The sequence below is a fragment of the Callorhinus ursinus genome, unplaced genomic scaffold (genome assembly GCF_003265705.2).
Source record: "Callorhinus ursinus isolate GAN/ISIS: 27379988/994484 unplaced genomic scaffold, GSC_fseal_2.0 scaffold11, whole genome shotgun sequence".
Lineage (NCBI taxonomy): Eukaryota > Metazoa > Chordata > Mammalia > Carnivora > Otariidae > Callorhinus > Callorhinus ursinus.
In genome coordinates, this window is record NW_027397073.1 from 25,433,209 (window position 1) to 25,451,777 (window position 18,569).

The 18,569-nt window shown below is 52.2% G+C and overlaps 1 protein-coding gene across 7 annotated transcripts in view; it reads left to right on the top strand.

Moving 5' to 3' along the window:
- ZBTB7C (zinc finger and BTB domain containing 7C) overlaps nt 1–18,569 on the top strand; it is a 355,735-nt gene that overhangs the window by 282,599 nt on the left and 54,567 nt on the right. The window contains exon 1 of one of the 7 annotated variants that reach the window (XM_073898242.1): nt 15,716–15,745. The exons of the other annotated variants lie outside the window; for them this stretch is intronic. The gene's annotated coding sequence lies outside the window, so the exon portion shown is untranslated. Of the gene's footprint in view, nt 1–15,715; nt 15,746–18,569 lie in introns of those variants that run through there. 7 annotated transcript variants of the gene reach the window in all.

Sequence of the window (18,569 nt, forward strand, 5' to 3'; positions counted from 1 at the left end):
CCGGGCACCCGAGCTTCATGGTTGGCTCTCAGAGACGGGATCTGTGACATGTCATGAGTGCTGCCGCCTCGCCTTCCCCTTTTATGACCTGACAAAATCCGGGGGCTTATAGGAAAAAGCACATGCTGTCTCTGGATGTGGGTGTTTTCCCGTCACTTTCCATGCCTGCGTCCCACCCTGTGTGAGCCTTCCTGAGTGTCGGCTGTCAGCCAAGGGTGGGAAGGGCTCAGGGCGGCTCACCTCGCTGCTCTGCTTGCTGGCCACACCACTGCCACCAGCACCCAGCTCTGAATCCTGAGACTACCCTTGACGCTCTTTTTTTTTTTAAGATTTTTATTTATTTATTTAACAGAGAGAGAGAGAGAGAGAGCACAAGTAGGCAGGGCGGCAAACGGAGAGGGAGAAGCAGGTTCTCCGCCGAGTAGGGAGCCCGATGCGGGGCTCGATCCCAGGACCCTGGGATCATGAACTGAGCCAAAGGCAGCCGCTTAACCAACTGAGCCACCCAGGCGCCCCTACCCTTGACGCTCTTGCAGAGACTAATGCTCACCCTCCAGAGTTAGGGCTGCAGAATCCCAGCCTTACCAGCGCTGGATGCAGGGAGCTTTAAAACTCTCCCCAGGTCTGGCTGCACCCTCAGAGTCTGATTAATTAGGTTGAAGGATCCAGGTAGCAGGGTTGTTTTTAAGCTTTGAAGGGTAGAAAACAACTATTTAGGTTTAGGACAGAACTTCATTTCCTTGCTACTTACTCACAGTATGCCCTTGAACCAGCAGCACATGCATCCCGGAGAAGCAGATTCAAAACGCAAACTCAGGGTCCCCCCCCCTAGGCCTTTTGAATCAGAATCTGCATTTTAATGATTTTAGTGTGGTCAGTGTGCACAGTGCAGAGTGAGGAAGGAGCCCTGCTCTCAGGTACATCAGAACCACCTGGCAGAGTTGGGGAAACGACAAACCCAGGGCCCCACTTTCTGAACCTGACCCTTAAGTCTGGGCAGGGCACAGTAACCCTCACGCAAGCAGTGACCCAGATTGTTCTGATTGATTGAAATAATGGGTGTAGGGCAGTTCATCTTTTCAGGGCCCTTGTCTTCCCTCTGTGACCAGGAGCCCACATCCAGAGATGTTGCCGACACAGCCCCACGAGGGGAATTGTTTTCCAGCCCATCATTCTTGCATCCGAATATCATCCATGGCTACCCATTGCCTATCAGATTAAGGCCAGATTCCTTAGGCCGGCATTGCAGAGGCTCCATGATTTGACAACAACGCCCCCCTCCACCAGCCCAGTGTCAGGTTCATAGCCACCATTTCTTTCTTTCAATCTGTCACACCGACCAAAATGGAACCACTCGATTGGCTAGACGCATCTGCCTTCATGTTTTTGTTCCTTTGTTTATACAGGTTTGATTTTTGTTTTGTTTTTGATAGACCATCTGCCCAGCCCCTTCTCAGCCTAAAGCTTATCTGTGCCTAAATATTGTCCATCCTTCAAGGCCGAGTCTCTGTGACAGCCCAACCCAGGGCAACGTGTCCTTCCTTCCAGCTCCTGTAGGGCTAACTTAGGACTATATCATTCACTTGGTGGGGCCCGAGGTAACTGGAACCTAGGGAGAGCTTGCTTATTTGGGGGGCAGGTGTTCTTCCTCTCCTGTTAGACTGAGACTAAATGAAGCCCCAGACCAAATCTTTATGCTTTTTCTGTAACCACTTCTCCCTTCCTAAGTCCATTTAGCACTGTAGCCTCTGCCTGGCCTGGATACACAGAGTAAAACCTTGACGAGGAGGGTGTTAATGCTGCTGCCGATCACACATGTGTATGTATGCGTGTATATATGTAAACCTGCTTGGGGTCTTTTTGAAAAGTACAGGGTAGCTTTAAAGAATAGCAAGGAAACAGTGAAGTAGAATAAGGCAAAAAGGCAAAAGTAGTTCACTGAGAAATCAGAAAAATTGGGGACAAGGCCTTCCCTGGGATCTAATCAATCACCGGATCCTGAGACTAGTATTAGCAGGCACCAGCCAGCAGCCACTGAGCAGCTCCCAAGAGCTGGACAGGCTCGGGGCGTGGGGGGGCACGTGGGAGGGGCACCCTGGAGCCCAGCTCTCAGAGGGGACTCCGCTCTGACCACTTCGAATCAAATCTGAGAAGTGGGAGAGTAACAAGAATGAGGACATAGCCTATTTTTAAAGCAAATACATCCTAGAAAGGGGTCTGTAAGTCCCCCAGCACTTACCTAGTAAGAATCATTTTTGGGGGGAGGGGCAGAGGGAGAGGGAGAGAGAAAATCCCAAGCAGGCTCCACGCCCAGCATGGAGCCCGTTAGGGGGCTCCATCTCACAACGCTGAGATCATGACCTGACCTGAAATTGAGTTGGATGGTTAACCGACGGAGCCACCCAGGCGCCCCCAGGATCATATTTTAAGGTTACACTGTATTCAGCTTTTTGACTTGGAGAACTTGCCTTCTCGCAGGAAACCCAGTGTCCTTGTCACCCAAAGGTGCTGGTACTTCCGCACATCTTGCCTTTGTTCATAGAACTTGGATGTCCTCGTTTTGGGGGGCCCTCTGGGTGCCTCATCCCGGCCTGGGAGGAGAGTGGGTTTCCAACAGCAAATAGCCAGGGCTGAGGAGCCAGCACTGGAAGACTCAGGGGTGGCTCCAAGCAGCTCCTGGCAAGTCACTTAGCATTTCTGACCCTTAGTGTTCACATCTGGAAAGTGGGAGTAATTGAAGCTACTTCTCGGAATAGTTGGAAGGAGTTACTGAGAAAATGTATGTTAGCCCTTTAACACAGTGCCTGACACAGATTCAGCACTTAATAAATGGGACCTATCATTATAATTATTATTGCTGTTGTTGTTGTTATTTGCATAATGGGGATAATAATACTCCCTCCAACACAGAATTGGATTAAATGACATGGGAAGTATTTAGAGTGTGTGCCAAGTTTATAACCTGTTGCACATCCTATATTCATTCATTTAACAGTCCTAAGCCTGCTCAGGCTGCTGTAGGAAGATCAAAGAGGCACAGAGGGGCCCTTGGAATCCAATAAGGCAGGTGAAATGGTGTTGGTGTGCATCTCCAAGACAGGAAACAGGGAAGGATGACTTCTGCCTGAGCAGCAGGGCACCCTTTGCTGATTCCATGTGACCCCTGGAACATGGACTGTGCTATGGTGAGAGACCGGACTCTGGAGGGTGACAGGGCATCCCAGGCAAAGGAAGAGCGAATGTGAGCAGCAGGACCGTGCACGGGTGTTGGGGGAACAGGAAGTGAGCTGGGGTGACAGAACACTGGGTGTGGCCCCATGGAACTGCAAATAGGAACGCCCACTCTGAAGCCTGGCTTCTGGGGTTCATTCCCAGCTCCATCAACGAGCTTGGTGACCTTGAGTATGTTTCTTAACTTCTCTGTGACTCAAGAGCCTATCTATCCTCTGAGGATCTAATATCCTCTAATGAGGATGATGATAATATCTACCTGGAGAGGCCGTTCAGAGCACAGCCTAAGACTCGATGAGGGCTCACCGTAGCTACTATGTGGGAACAGCAGTGAGAAAAAGAAAAGCCCAGGAGGCAGGTGGGTGCAAAGTGAATGCCCGGTTAAGGAATTGTCCTTCATGCCATGGGTGAAGTACTAAGTACCAAGTATCCATAGTTGGTACAAAGTACCAATCACCCACTGAAGGTGATTGAGCTAGAGAATGACATGATCCAAGTTGTTTGCTAAGAAGGTGAATTGGCCAGTGATGTTCAGAGTCCACTAGTGCAGGGGGAGAAGACAGGCAGCCCTACTGCCCCCCTCTGCCCCCGCCAGGACAACCAGGAGTTGCCTGGGACAAGCACTCACCCATCAGGGGTCTGGCCTCTAATGACCTCTGGCTGAGATGGCCCGTGCATGGTCAGGAGGGATCTCCATGCAGCTGGGGATCCCGGAGAAGGAGCCAGAGTCCCTCAGAGACCTCCCCCCCCAGGTCAGGGTCACTGAGCCTGCCACCGGACACAGGCAGTGCCCCTGGCCAGAGAAGGCAGGGGGCTCTGAAGATCCCAGACATCGGTAAGAGGTCCCAGAGCCTGTCCCTGACCAGCATTCCTTACAGTGAGACCAAAGCCCAGTTCTGCACAGTCCACACTCAGTTTCCCCTGAAGAGATCTACCAGTGGATACGAAGTCTAGCTAATATTTACTGAGTGCGCCCTACCAGCCATGCACTAAAATCACATTATCAACTCTTTTTTTAACAGGAATTAGTTTTAGGAGGTCACAAGAGAGGTATCAGTCTCTTTTTATTAACATGATTTTTTTTTTTACTTTCCAAATTTTATTCATGAACATGTATAAATTTTAAAATCAAATATATATGTGCTGATAAAAGTAAAATTCTATATTTAACAAGGTAGCATAATTTAGTGAAGGGAGCATGAAGTTTGGAATCTGACGCGCAGTCATATCATAACTCTTGCACGAAGTTCTGGAAGAAGGGTGACGTGATACCATCCCTCTCCTGTTGGGACAACAGGGCTTCCCTGCCCCCCTCCAGCAGGATGCTCACACTCTTGCCTGATCTTGCCCTTCCCTGTCTTGGGGGCACCTACCACCTGAGACATTCAGGTGTGGTTACATTCTCTTAGTGAGTGCCAAGTGTCACTTCCCCCTAATGACACAATTTTATTATCTGGTAACCTGCTGGCAAACCCTATGCCCCCATCCATTGGCCCCTTAACCTTTCTGAAAGGTGTGTGGTCTGTGGATCCCATGTATTGCTTCCAGACCGAAGCTGCCCTCAGCAGTATAGCCAGGCCCACCCTCTGCCCTTGCTGTCCTCTCTCAGAAACCTTTGAGTCTATCCCAGCATTTCCTGCTTTACCTGCCTTGTTATAATAAGCTGGAGCGTGCCTACTACTGCTCCAATATAGGACATCTCATCCCTTTTCCGTGATCTTATCTGGGAGCTCTGGGAGCCAGCAGAATACACGGGCCCACTGTTGAAGCATAAGACAATTACACCTTTTGGCAGTGATTCTAGAAACTGCTAACGATAAGTCTGCCCACCTTACCAACCCTTTTAATCCTCACAACAACCCTAGGAGGTAGACACTGTTAACCTCTCCGTCAGACAGATGAGAACACTCAAGCAGAGAGGTTAGTAACTCCCTCGGAGTCACAGCTATACAGGGCAGAGCAAGAAGGCAAAATGTGGTCTCGGGGCTGTGTTTTTACATCCTCCACTCCTTATCAGTTCACATGTGTTCAGACAGGACAAACTCCCGTCCACGATCAGACTGTGACAGACTTCTCTGGTGAGGAAAATTCTATGGAGGGGTGGGGGAAGGGATGAGTCCCCTCCCGCACGCATCACAACGTGCTGGGCGGCGAAATGGGCTCTTCTTCCCTCCCCCTCCTCCTCCTTTCTCCAGCACCTTCCCGTCCCCTCCTCAAAGCCTGCTCTCAGGAAAAGAGCCCAAGGCCTATGGGCCTTGCAAGCAAGGACTATGTCTTCTCACCTTTCCATCCACCATAAGGCCCAGCAGAGGCCCAGACACAAGCTAGGCCCTTGAGTTCAGCTGAACTGATGTGAATGAACTCATTCATTCTAAGAGGTAAATGACTGATAAGATTGTAATGACACCACTCCCAGGGATGGGCATTTTAATATGGGCTAAAGTCCAAGTTCGGCTTGCCCCAAAGGAAGGAAGCTTCATTGTGGAATTACGGGCATCAGACAGCCAAGGAGGCCTGAGGGTAATTAGGAAAAGGGTCAGGGTGAGAGAGGCTCTTCCTGGCTTCTGTTACTCTACCCCATGAAAGCAGCCATCATTTCTGCCTGTGCCCTGCCTGGTGCTGCCAACTAGGTCCTCTAGAACCCAAGAAGCATGGGGAGGGGGGCGGTTCTCAGCCCTGGCCCAGAGAGCCCGAGAAGCCCGTCTGGGCCATGCCAGGTCTGAATGTGTATAAGCACAAGCCAAGACTTGGGGCTGGGGCCTGAGCCACTCACCCATCCCTGGCTCACGGCACACTGGGGTCTCTGAATGTAGGCTGAATGTCCTGGGGAAGTGCAGATTTGCTGCCTGCCCTGGCGTCAGCCCTGAGGGGCACAGGAGCAGTGAGGGAAGGCTGGCCAGGACCCCAAGAGTCACCTGCCACCACTCCTAGGAGTTATCCCAAAGCCAAAGGTGGAATAGGTCCTAATATGACAATTGAAATAAAAGAAGGTATGAAGTGAAACAGAGCACTAACCCATCAAGGCTGCAGGTAGAGGGTCACGAGAACACCAGGCAGTCGGGCGGCGGGGGGTGGGGGGTGACGCATGTTTGGCAGGACCTCATTCTTTGCTTGCCCCCTGAGCCCCGCTCCTGGCTGCCAGTTCCCTTCCCCTGCCTTCTGAGGGCTGAGCCTCCGTTGGGCTCGGGCCTTCCCCTAGCAGCTGTCACCACCCTCCTTAGCTGCTATGGGGCTGGGAGCACGTGCCCCTGCTTGCCTCCTAGTTCAGGAAGCCACACTTCACAGCGGGACATCCATCCGGGGGTAATGGACAAGGAACCTGGCTGCAGAGGAGGCCGCATGCCCACAGAAGCTTCCAGAATGCTCAGGTGTAGAGGATTTCCACAGGCACTTGGCAGCAAGGAGGTTAAGGCTGTCCCTGCAACAACCCCAGACAGACTCTTGCTGTGTTTAAAGGTCTGTTTCTGCCAACACAATTCAGCATTCACTGTGTGGGATCAGGGCACGGGCAGCTCCTCATCCTAGGCCACAGAAGGGACAAGGTAGGAGGAAAAGTAAGTTCCTAAAAGGGGTTGCTAAGATGAGGCACTTTATCACCTCATAATCAGAAGGAATAACCGGATAACCTTATACAGGCACCACTTAACCATCCGGGGAACTTCTCAGTTTCATCTTTTTCTGGGCTCTGAAACAGATTTTGCTGCAAGATTGGGTGGTAAAACCCTTTACAACAAATTCTATAACAGAGATGCATTCCGTTATAATAGAGATTTCCATGTCTCGGCGAACAGCCTCCAGAAAGGAGGATCTGGGGGTCAGAGGCAACATTTTGTACAGCAGCCTCCTTGTCCCTCTCTCTGGTCCCCGCATGCCCTTGGGTGCGGAGAAACGTGTTCTGTTCTCTGCCTCGCCTGTGTGAGGAGGTAGGGGTGGCTGGAGCGTGAGAGGAGGGGCAAAGGAGTTGGAGGGGAGGGAGGAATATTGAGAAGGAAAAAAAGCTGATCTGAGACGGAGGTGCTTACAGATTTTCGATTTGGCGTCAGTAACAGACCCTCAGGATATTAGTTCTGGAGAGGCACTTGGAAATCAATCATGCAAGACCATGTTTTTCAAACTGTAGGTGGCAACCTATGATGGGTCATTTGACTAATCTCGTGGAAGGCAATCCCCCAGCTTAAAAAATAGAGAGTCAGAAAAATAGAATAGAAAATATCAACATACATCATTATGTAGTTAAAGTAAATATTCAATCAAACTTTTCACTCAGTTTTACACACATACAGATTTATTTCCTGGTCAGGAAGAAAAATGTTGTAGTGAGTTATAGTTTTTAAAAAGTTAAACACTGGTCTTGTTCACCAATGCCTCCATTTTCTTTTCAAGAACACTGAGGTTCGGGAGGGGCAAGCACTATCTGAGATCACCTAATGTGGGAGATTTGAATCTGGGACATGTGGTCTGATTTCTGGGCCAGGCCCATCCCCCAACAGTTTCATGCGTTGGATCCTTTCCGTGGAGGGGCAGTCGGAAGCAGCCTGCCCTAGGCTGGGTCCCTTAACCCTCTGAGCCTTTGTTGTCTTGTCCATAAATTGGGCCCACACCCGCCCAGCAGAGTGGTGGTGAGGGGAGTGGGATTACAGTGACGGCTCTGTCATGTCTTGGGTCCCTGCAGGTAAGTGACATGGCCAACCAATGCTCGCATCCAGAGACCGGGTTGTGGGAGACTTCTACCTGTACCTCCCCTGTGGAGGAAAAATGATAGATCAGAGTCCGCCTCCAGCCCGGTCCACTCCCACACTCTGCTGCCCCTTCTGAGGTTTGGCGTGTTGGAGGGTTCTCCCAGCAAGCGGTACAAGGGGATGGTGCATAATTATGTGGAAAACAAATACTTTGAGGGGACTATTTTAGTTTCAACTCATTTGGAATGCCCCAGGGCCCCAAACCGTTGTGAAGCCCGAAGGGTGGGGACCAGCCTTCTGGTACCCCCAGGGGTATAGACCAGCACTGTCTTATAGAAACATCAGGCACTTAAAATTGTCCTAGTGGTCACATGGAAAAAAGAAGAAGAAACAGGTGATATTAATCTTGATATATTTTCTTGAACCCAGTATATCCAAAACATTATTATTTCGACATGTAATTCATGTAAGAGTTATTAATGCTCTATTTCCCTTTTTTTGGTACCAAGTCTTTGAAATCCAGCATCTATTTTATGCCCACAGCCCACCTTCCTTCAGCTGGCCAACTTCCATGTGCCCACAGCTGCGACAGCTCTTGGCTTCCGTGTCGGAGAGCTCAGACCTAGAGTTGCACTAGCAGGGGTTCAAAACATGTTGCTGAGCTGGACCTGACGCTGGACACCTGCTGACCTGCAGGCAGGCTGCCGAGATTGGGGGATGGGGACTGGGTGAAGAAAATGGGAGAAGGTCCCTGATGGGGGGTTGGAAGGAAGTCCCTTGGAAGGAGCAGCATCACTCCTGATGTCAGGTGAGCCGCAGAGCTGCCTCCCTCATACAGCTACATCATATGTGTTTGCCAGCCATGACCTGGCGAGTTCCGGAGGCGCTGAGGAGCAGAAAACCAGAGTCGGATGCAGACTCAGTGCCCCTTCGCTGTGTACCTGTAGGACCAGTCTCCCCAGAAGTGAGGCTGTGTTGTGGGCTGAGGACCGGGAGCTGCTCCCCCACAACACACACACACCTGGTCTCCTTTTCACCACAAGGGAGGTTTCTCCTGCCCTTCTTGAGCATTTGCGTCAAGAAGAGCCATCACTTTAGCTTTTGTTGTTCACATATTTCAAGGAATTACCCCTAAGGAAGAGGAGAAGCTCTATGGTATCTTAGCAGAGGGCCGGTTCCCCAGGGCAAATTGGAATCCCGCTGGCCCCACTGAGGGCTCCCCTGGTTCGAGAACAGAAGGACCACCTGCCTGGGGGCAGGACAGGAGCCTGGAGCACCATTTGCCTGGTAGCTGCGTCCCTAAGATGAACAGATGAACCCTGAATCATTCGGGGGCACCTGCCCCATGCCCAGCCCTGATTCTGGAAGGCACAGGACTCTGAGTGGAGGTCCAGGGCCTCATGGGATCTGTCATAGGAGGACAAACCATCAACATCAGGAGTGGCGAAAGGCTCATTGTGGGTCTGTAGGGACAGGAAGGAGAGAGCCACTGTGGGCCATGGGGATGGGGGGGGCGCTGCATGGGACAGGGATGAGAGCTGGAGGGTGCAGGGGGAGTGGGGCTTCTTCCCTGCACTTCGGGTCTTCCAGCAGGGCCAGCCATCCAGGGCTGCGGGCTTTGGTCCTCTCTGTTCCCCAAGGGGCCACTTCCTGTAAGGTGGCTCCGATCCTCCCCCCCAACTCCAATCCTCCCCCCTGGGAAGCGTGTTTATGTTCCGACGTAACCCTCCAGAGCCTGTTGACTTGCGCGCAGGGCTGCCTGGCGCTCCCGGCCGTGGGCTCCCCAGGCAGAGCTGTAGGTCTGCGGGTGTCTGGCTCCCAAGGAGGCTGCAGTAAGGCTGCTGAGAGCTTGCACAGAGGAGGAGTGGACGAAAGAAGGCACGAATCCGAGTGGGGAAGGAGACGACAGGAGGGAGCACGAGGGCTTGTCCGGGCTCTCTGGAGTGGCCGAGGCAAAGGAGGAGGGTGGAGAGGTTGGCCGCCGGTCTCAGCGAAGCATGGGCGTCGTGGGCTCGGAGGCTAGCTGTGTGCAGTCGCCACAGGGGACCGGCCAAGCGCACGCGGCAGCCTGCGTGTCAGGACAGCGCCCTGCGCATTACATGGGGCCGTGTCAGCCACAGCCTGCATCACACACCTGTGTCAGGGGCACACATGCCGGGGTGTGGCGATCACTGCCAAGGGCAATTTAGAGCTTCAGGGGACGACACGGAGGCTGTTCCTGCCCTTACAGCTGCAGGAATGGAGGCCCACAGAGGGCACGGCATGGGGAATAGAGTGGGGAGGGTGAAACCCGAACCCCTCCTTGCTCCTTCCTTTTGTGGAGGACTATCTGTGGCTCTTTTAGCTCTGTCCTCATGTCAGTACGCGAAGTCCGTGGGCTTTCACTGGGGTCCACCGGGAACCGTGAGAGGTGTGAGCTGGAAGGCTCAGGCAAATACACAGACACACTGTCGATTAGAGGTGTCACCAATGACTTCATGAGCCCAGGTGCCTGAGTGCCGAGGTTGGCAGCATGCTGGCTCAGAAGTCCTTGTCCTCCAGGTAGGGCTGGTCGGATCTGAGCTCTCGCTTCGCAGCTGATAGAGACGTTGAGATGTCGCTTCACTGTCAGGTGGGGTCCAGAGGGACCATTCAGTTGTCAGTGGGGCTTGCAGGTGTGGGGTGACACCCCTTCCCTGTGTCTGGAGCAGCAGGGTCATCAGGATAGCCTTGTTGTGCGGCTGAGGGAGGAAGTGGAAGAGCAAGGAAGGAGCTTGCCCGTGCCCTCTGACCCCTGGGCACATGCTCACTGGCCAGCAGACTAGGCATTCTTGCCAGGGGAGGTGCCCTGGCTTGGTCTCTACTAGCACAGACCCTTTCCCCGGACCCCCTGTCGCCCCCAGGCAGGGAGTCCTGGGACCCCATCATGCCCTACGAGATGGAATCACATGGCACTGTGAGAGCCCAATGGGACAGGTGACCTATCATATTATTAGATAGAGTTGAACCCAGTATATCCAAAACATTATTATTTCAACATGTAATTCATATAAGATCCGGGCTTGAGCCCACCACCTCTGCCCAGTGAGGGCCTTCTGCTGTGAGCGTGGGTCCTAAGAGATTTTAGCTGACGGGTGAGCTCACCACCTTCTGCTTGAGCCACAGTGTATTGCTAAGGCACAGCCAGCTTCACCCCCTACTGAGGGAGGTGACAAAGAGAAGCTGAGGAAGGAAGGAACAGATTAGGGAATGGAGTGACAAGCACCCCCCAATCCTACTCTCGTTGCATTTGTCTCCTCCAAGGGACGTGGATGCTGGGCTCATTTTATTCTGACCTCAAGATGCTTTGACCCTTCAAGACGAGATAAGGTGACTTCCCTTTTCATAGTGGGTCATACTTTTAAAAACTAGGGGGAAATGTTTTCTTTCATTCATCCACTCCACAAATATCTGGAGCCTATCATGTGCAAGCGGCAGTGTGCTAGACACCATGGATGCCATACCGCGGGCAACAGACACGTCATAACTCACACGTGGTTGAGCTAAGAAGAGCCTCTGACACTTTGGCTTCCGGCCACACCTCACATCTGGACACATAGGTGACCCGCAGCAGGGAAAAGCATTTCTCCAGGCCTCAGTGTCCCTGTTTATAAAATTGGAATAACTGACCTTTCAGTTCACTGTAGCTCCAATAACTCTATAATCCCCCCAGCAGTTCCACTCTTGGACATACACTCAAATAAAGTGAAAGCAGGGGCTCCAACAAATGCTTGTAGGCAAATGTTTGTAGCACTATTTACCATCACCAGAGGTAGAAACAACCCAACTATCCATCAGCAGGTAAATGAATAAACAAATTGTAGTATATCCGCACAATGGACTAGTACTCTGCCATAAGAAGGAGTGCGGCACTGACACATGCCACAAAGTGGATGAACCATGAAAACATTGCAGTAGGTGAGAGAAACCAGACGCAACAGTCAGGTGTTGTAATCTCAGTTATATGAAGTATTCAGAAAGCAGACTGGTGGTTTCCCGGGCTTGAGGAAGCGGGAGTGGGGAGTAACTGGTAAATAGGTATGGGGCTTTCTTTTAGGGTGAGTGTTTCAGAATTAAATACAGGTGGTGATGAGACAGTATTGTGAGTTGTTCACTTTAAAAATGATTGATTTTATGTTATGTGCATCTCACCTCAATTTAAAAAAAAATCCTCTATAATTCCTAATAACCATTACATAAGTATAGCCTACGTTTCCCATGCCATATTTGCTGTGTACAAACTCTGGCCACAGTTGTCAGTGGGGCTGACAGAAGTCAGAAGCAATTTTTCTCTGGTTCTTTCTGCCACTCTAGTGTGAGAACACTGGGGTTCCTCTAGCTAAGCTTTCACCTGGTCTGGGGCTGCCCGCCCTCCCACCCTTGCTATGCCCCAGGGTAGCCCACGACTGCTCCCCTGTGCACCTGCAAGCTTATTCTCCCTGTGCTAGGCCTGCTGCTCCCTGTGGAATGTGGGCCTGGGAGTCAGCACCAGGGTCAAGGGTGCCCGGCCACATTGTGTTCTCTCCGCAGAGGGGGGACAGCCCACTTCCCCGTCTGTGTAGGGGCACCCAAGGGGTGTAGCATGGACCCAAGGGGGACTGTGTTCCCATGTCAGAGATGTTAGGGACACAGTGCCTTTAGATTTTACTGTGCCTCTCCCCCTTTAGGACTCCTTCCCTAGTGCAGAACCTGGTACGTTCTAGGTACTCAATAATTCTTACATGAATGAAGGGATATTGGAATCCTGGGAGATGGGCCAGAAGGCCATCTTAGAGACAAAAGCCAGCTGTACCCAAATCTCCTGTCACTGCCAACCCTGAGGGAACCATCTGAGATCCATTCAGGCCTTCAACTCTGTCTGCCTTAGAAGACTTGTGCTGGGTGGGCAGCTTGCTCCTTGAAACAACAGATGCTTGGCCACCTGGCAGCCAGCCCCTCCTGGATACACCCTGGCACACTCTCATTCTGGGTGGACAACTACTTATGCTCAGGCTGGAAGCCAGCCATGTGAGCGCTGGAAGGTTAGGGGACGGAAAGAGCCTTGTGGGGAGTCCTCCCCACTATCTCATGCTGGCAACCCGGGAGGCAGTGGTGCAGCAGGCCGGGCCCGAGTCCTGGCCATGGAAAGCCCTGGCGTGGAGCCCAGGCACTTACCAAGTGCTCATTAAGTGTTGTTTCTGCCAGTTAGCTGTTGCATCTTCAGACATACATCTCCTGACATTTTCTCACATGCATCTGATGCTAAAGCAGCTAAACCCCCTGGTGTCCTTTATGCATGCCCTGACTGTATGTTCTCTGCTTATTTCTCCATCTGTCCGGCCAGCCGGCCAGCCAGCCAGCCAGCCAGCCATTCAGCTGTCTTAAGCAGCTACTCCATGCCAGGCCCTGTACTAGGCTCAGTCTAGCTGGGTGGGGCGGGGGATGCTCCACACGTCCTTCCTCATTCCCTGGTTTTGTGCATGAATTGCACAAGGAGAGGTAGGAAGTTTGGGGCCTATTCGGAGGGTGCCATATCAGAATCACTGGTGGTAATTTTCATGTGCCTCCCACTTCCTTCTCCTAAATGTCACCCCCACTCACACAAGGAAATTGGCAACAGATTTCCTGTATTGAAATGTTCATGGGCACAAGACCAAGAGGCCTCTGGGACATTCCAAAGTACCTTTGGAACTTTTTTGACCTTTGACATTTGATTTGTTCACACCATGCTCAGCTGTGGGAAAATTGGTCTCCAAGGTTCTATGGGGGACAGGCCTGACCGTTATCTGGTTAATTCAGCCACACTGAAGAGTTCAGGTCCAAAACATTTACTTTCAGGTGGGCCTGAAGTCGGACCATCTGCCTTGTCTCAATTGACTGCGTATTATTATCTGTTTCCCCTTTAACTCCCTTGGGAACACAGACTTCAGCAGTTGGGTCCCTGGTGACCAGGGCACAGATCTCAGGGAATCCCAGGAGGACAGGGACCCCCATTCGCTCACGGTTGCTTTCTAAGAGTGTCCAGATATCCAGAAGACCCTCCTTATTTAGAGGAGATGGATGCTGGAAACCCAGAGGATGGAGAATTCTTCCAATATTTGTTCTAGGACAAAATCGTTCAAGATAGCCACCAGTGTACGTTCATAGGCCGTGTGTTTCTTTCCAATGCTCTTCCAACAAGTCAAGTTAAATCAAGGAGGAGGCGTCAACTAACAACTAAGTACTAACTTTAACACCCAAGGTGTTTATGACAGCCCCTAACCACCCCTTTCTAGCAAAGGCAGTGGGGACAGCATGGAAATTTATGAATATTGTTAAGGGGGGGGAAGCATATTACAAGGCAGTTTATAGTATATAATCCCATTTTTAAAATACCTATCTATATAAAAATATAGATATTGCAAGGTGTACTTGGGGCTGTCCCTGAATAGCCAGGATGGACAGTGCTTTTTATTTTCTTCCTTTTCCTTTTTCTGTATTTTCTGATTTCTTAAGAATGAGCCTGTATTGTCTTTATAATAAGAAATCCGTAAAGGAGAAAATGCTTTTTTTATTTCACTCATTTTTTCCCCCCACTAAATATATCATAAATTTCTTGCCACTCTGTCTTCATTGCCTTTGCTAGAAGGGCACTTGGGCGCTCTCTCACCTAGAGGCTGTCAGAGCACATCAGATGCTAAGGAGGGGCGTTAAAGCCAGCTTAGTACTTAATTGGAGCTTCCTCTTTGGTTTAATTAGATGAATGGAAAAGGTGAGCCCGGCCAGGCCTCTGGCGGGTGGGGCATGCAGGGACCGTGTGCACCTGGGCTCCCTGGAGCTCTCAGTGGAGCAATGCATTGTGGGACCCCTGGCTCTGGCCCGCAAGTCCGGAGGGTTCACTGTGGGAACCCCGTTAGTAGTCGCTGTCCCGAGGCCTCGGTGGGTCAGTGAGGTGCAAGTCCATCAGTAACTTGAACTAGGCCCTTGCCAAGCCTGGACCCCTACCCTGTGCTTCCTGCCTCTGGGGTTCTTACTTCTGCTCTGCTGGGGGGACCGGTCACTTAAGCAACCAGAATTTTCCTGAGCATCCACCTGGGCCTTACTGTCAGATCAAGGTGCTTGGAAAGCAGGGAGTCTTTGGAGTTAGTGTCCTGGATGTGGAAAAGCTGTGGGTGGCCCTTCCCCCAAGGGAAGCCCCACCCCCACCTGCCCTCCTCTGAGCCCTGGGGCACTTTCTGTTTTTCTTTCCCAGGCCTTTCCCACATTGACCTTTATGATTATTAACGAAGAACTCGTTGCACTACGGGATTTGTGAGTTCCTCACAGAATTGTGAAAACAAAATCAAAACCAGGGTATGGGAGTCAAGTACCTCACAAAATACTTGTGACATAGGAGCAACTCATTAGGTGGGGTCCTTGCTTTTCATTCTGGCAGCACCTGGCCCAGGTCTGTCACACAGTGGGGGCTCAGTGGGCACTTGGTGAAGCTGCCCAAATCTGCCCTAGGGAGGAAGATCAGGGAGGGAGGCGCAGGGAGCAAACATTCCCTCAGCACGGAGTTCGGGTGCCAGGCGCTGCCTTAGGTGCACATAGATCGATTCTGTGTTCAGTCCGCAGAGGATGGCTGGAGTCTCGGGGAGGCCAGAGCATCTTCAACCCATGTATCTGATTCCTGCTGGGGGATTAGCCAGCAGAGCAGGTGGGCCCTCTCTAGCACTTCTGCTTAACCTGAACACTGTCCTGGTCAGTTGCAGGAAGGAGGTGTACCACCTCTGAGGAGAAGCAGGAGGAATTCATATGCCCCTCCTCGAGGAGAACCTGAAGCAGGCCTGGAGTTCTTGCTGTCCAGAAGCTAACAGGTTAAGCCCTCAGATCCCATCCTGGGCATGGGGAGATGGGAGGTGGGATAAATCCGCCTGGCACTGCATGCTCATCGTTGATCTCAACTAAGTCCATGGCCGGGGAAGAAGGACCACTACTGGGCTTCCTGGAACCCCAGGCCCCCAGCAGGTCCCTGGAGGTTTGAACACGTGCCTCTTCTCTGGGCTGGCTGTGGCACTTCCATCTTGCTTCCGTCTAGCTTCCGTCTCTAGGCGCTGGGCTAGAAGCCCTTCCACATCGCCACTCAGCCCCCCTGCCACTGCCAAACAGGTGCAGCTAAAACCAGAGGGCCCTTCTTGTGCCCCTCGTCTCCTGTAGAGCAACGTGGGCATTTGGGCCGGGAGACAGCGATAGGTTGAGCCCAAGTCTGCCTGCAGAGTAGTCTGCTTAGCAGTGCGGTCTGAGGCGTTGCGCATACTTATGCTCAAATGTCCCTTTCTTAGTAATGATCCCTGTTGCATGTGGGATAGGAAAAGCAGTGCTTGAGAAAATCCACAGAGGCCTGTATACCGGGAAAGTTGTAAAACACCTCTTTTCTCTTTTCTCTCCTGCCTTATGCCACCTCTGTCTTCTCTGTGCACTTTAACAGATGACCTATTTTTGATACTGGCAAAGATGTGACTTTAATTAACTAGAGGAGTCAGAGGGTCAAGGAAAATTTGAGAATTAAAAAAAAAAGGTGCCAGAATATTAATAACTGTGTGATTCACCCCCAGAACATCAGTGAATGGGAAAGCCTTCCGATAGCAGGAGAGCTGGGTTTATATTCCTCTGATGGGCCAAGTGTCCCTGATCCTGCCATTTCCCTCTGTTGTTCCTCAGGCTGTGGAGCTCTGAGACCTTCCTATGCAAAATGTTTCCATTCTGTTTTCTGTGCATCTTTGAAAGCAGCCGTTTATTCTCTCCTTTCTATCACGGGAAGGTTTGTGAGGGCTGGGAAAACCAGGGCACTCTGTCCCAGGCGGACTTCTATTTTGACTCAAGGATATCATGAAAATCCTCCTCTTTATACAAGGAGCCACCAAGCCAGCCTTGGAGGGGTGCTGGGATGTTCTAAGCCTTGATGCTCAGTGGTACTCAGCTATTTGGGTGACAGACACTCGCTGCGCCCTGCTTTGTGCCACCAAGACGGGGGAGCTCCGTGCTCCAGAGAGCTCACATTCCAGGGGACAGTGTCACCAGATCCCCCCAATGCAGGCTGAGCCAGTAGCTGAGAGGCAGGAACAGGGCCTTCCCCCTAAGAGCCCCTATCTCCATTGGGGATCACAAGAAAGGCATCGGGGAGCAGAGAGAAAAGGGAACGCAGAGGAGAGGGGGTAGAACCCAATCCGGAACAGGAGCCCCGGGGGGCCGGGGCTGAGCCACCCACGCCAGTGACAGGATGGCCTGGCTCTTAGAGAAAGCGGGTGGGGAAGCAGGGGCGGCGGAGACCAGCCGGCCAGCCACAGCCAGACTTAGCCCGGCAAATAGGGAATTGCAAGGTCTTGTTGCGAGGGGCGGGGAGGAGAGGGAGAGGCCGAGGGGGCGGAGAGGACTTCTCTCTGTGCAGATGGAGGGCCTGTTTGAATTCTTTGGCGCAGGAGAGCAGCCTGCCAGGAACCTGTCTCTACCTGCCTGCCACACTGGGCCAGTCCCAGCCCCAGGGACTCTTCTGTTCTATTGTTTCCTGCACCCCACACCCCAGCCCGAGAATAAAGATAACCGCCCCCCTGCCCACTGCTGCCACCCTCCACACCCGGGTGACTCAGGGTGGTGGCTGGGTGGCAGTGGCCCTGCTCAGCCTGGCTCGGCTCAGCTGCCTACATCTGCTGCGGATTTGCCAGCCGAACCAGTAGCCCTTTCTGTCTCTGCGACCTAAATTAGGGTGGGGTTTTTCTTGGATTAAAAAAAAAAAAAAGGTACCTTTTCCCCCCTGTGGTGTACAGATTATTATAGTGTCTGCTTGCTTAGAGGGACAAGAAAGAAAGTGACCTCGGACAAGTCCAGTTTAATTGCGACGTACAGCTGCTCGAGAGGTCTCCTGTCCACTCTGGCCAGTTCTGAGCCAAGCCAGTTTTCCATGGCCAGACTGGGCCCGGTTTCCACAGCATTTCCTGTCAGGAAGTTCTCCCGCCCAGTATGTGCTGTTAAATAGGATCCTTTTCATTCCTTTTCCTCTTATAAACTTCCCTTTCAGGTCATCCTGAAGGGAGAATGGGGATGTGGCCATACAGGGGGAAGGGAACCCCAGGCTCCCTTCCCAAAAGGGAGGTGGTTCTGGAAGGGAGGCTGGCAGGGCTCTGGCCGGGGGTCAAACACCCCAGGGGTCCCGGCCCCAGGACAAAGCACGGGGTCACTTCCTGCTCTGCAGGGGGTGGGGGGCGGCTGCCTCACCCCTCCGATGAGGCCCCTGGGTGCCCCCGCTTCTCCCTTCCCCACAGAGGTGGCTCTTCTTGGTGAAGTGGGATTTGAGAAGTAGTGGGACGAGTACCCTATCCTAAAAATACCTTCTTCCCTCTCCCATCCTAAAAATACATCTACCACAAGCTTCCCACAGAGAGTGAAACTCCACCTTTTCCATTTCAGCCTTCACTTGTTTGCTGGTTGCCAGCGCTCTGGGGAGGCACTGGGAGGGCTCTGCCGCCGCCCCCCTGCATCACGGGAGGCTGGCAGCTGCCGTTCAGCAGTGGGACTTGGGGGAGGGCTGCAGGTTCTAGGAAAGGTGAGCTGGATGTGGGCACTGAAGGCACAGGTGGCCAGCAGAAGTTACTGCCCAGGGACCAGCTGGGAAGAAGGGTGGCAGGTGAGGGGTCAGGGAGGGTG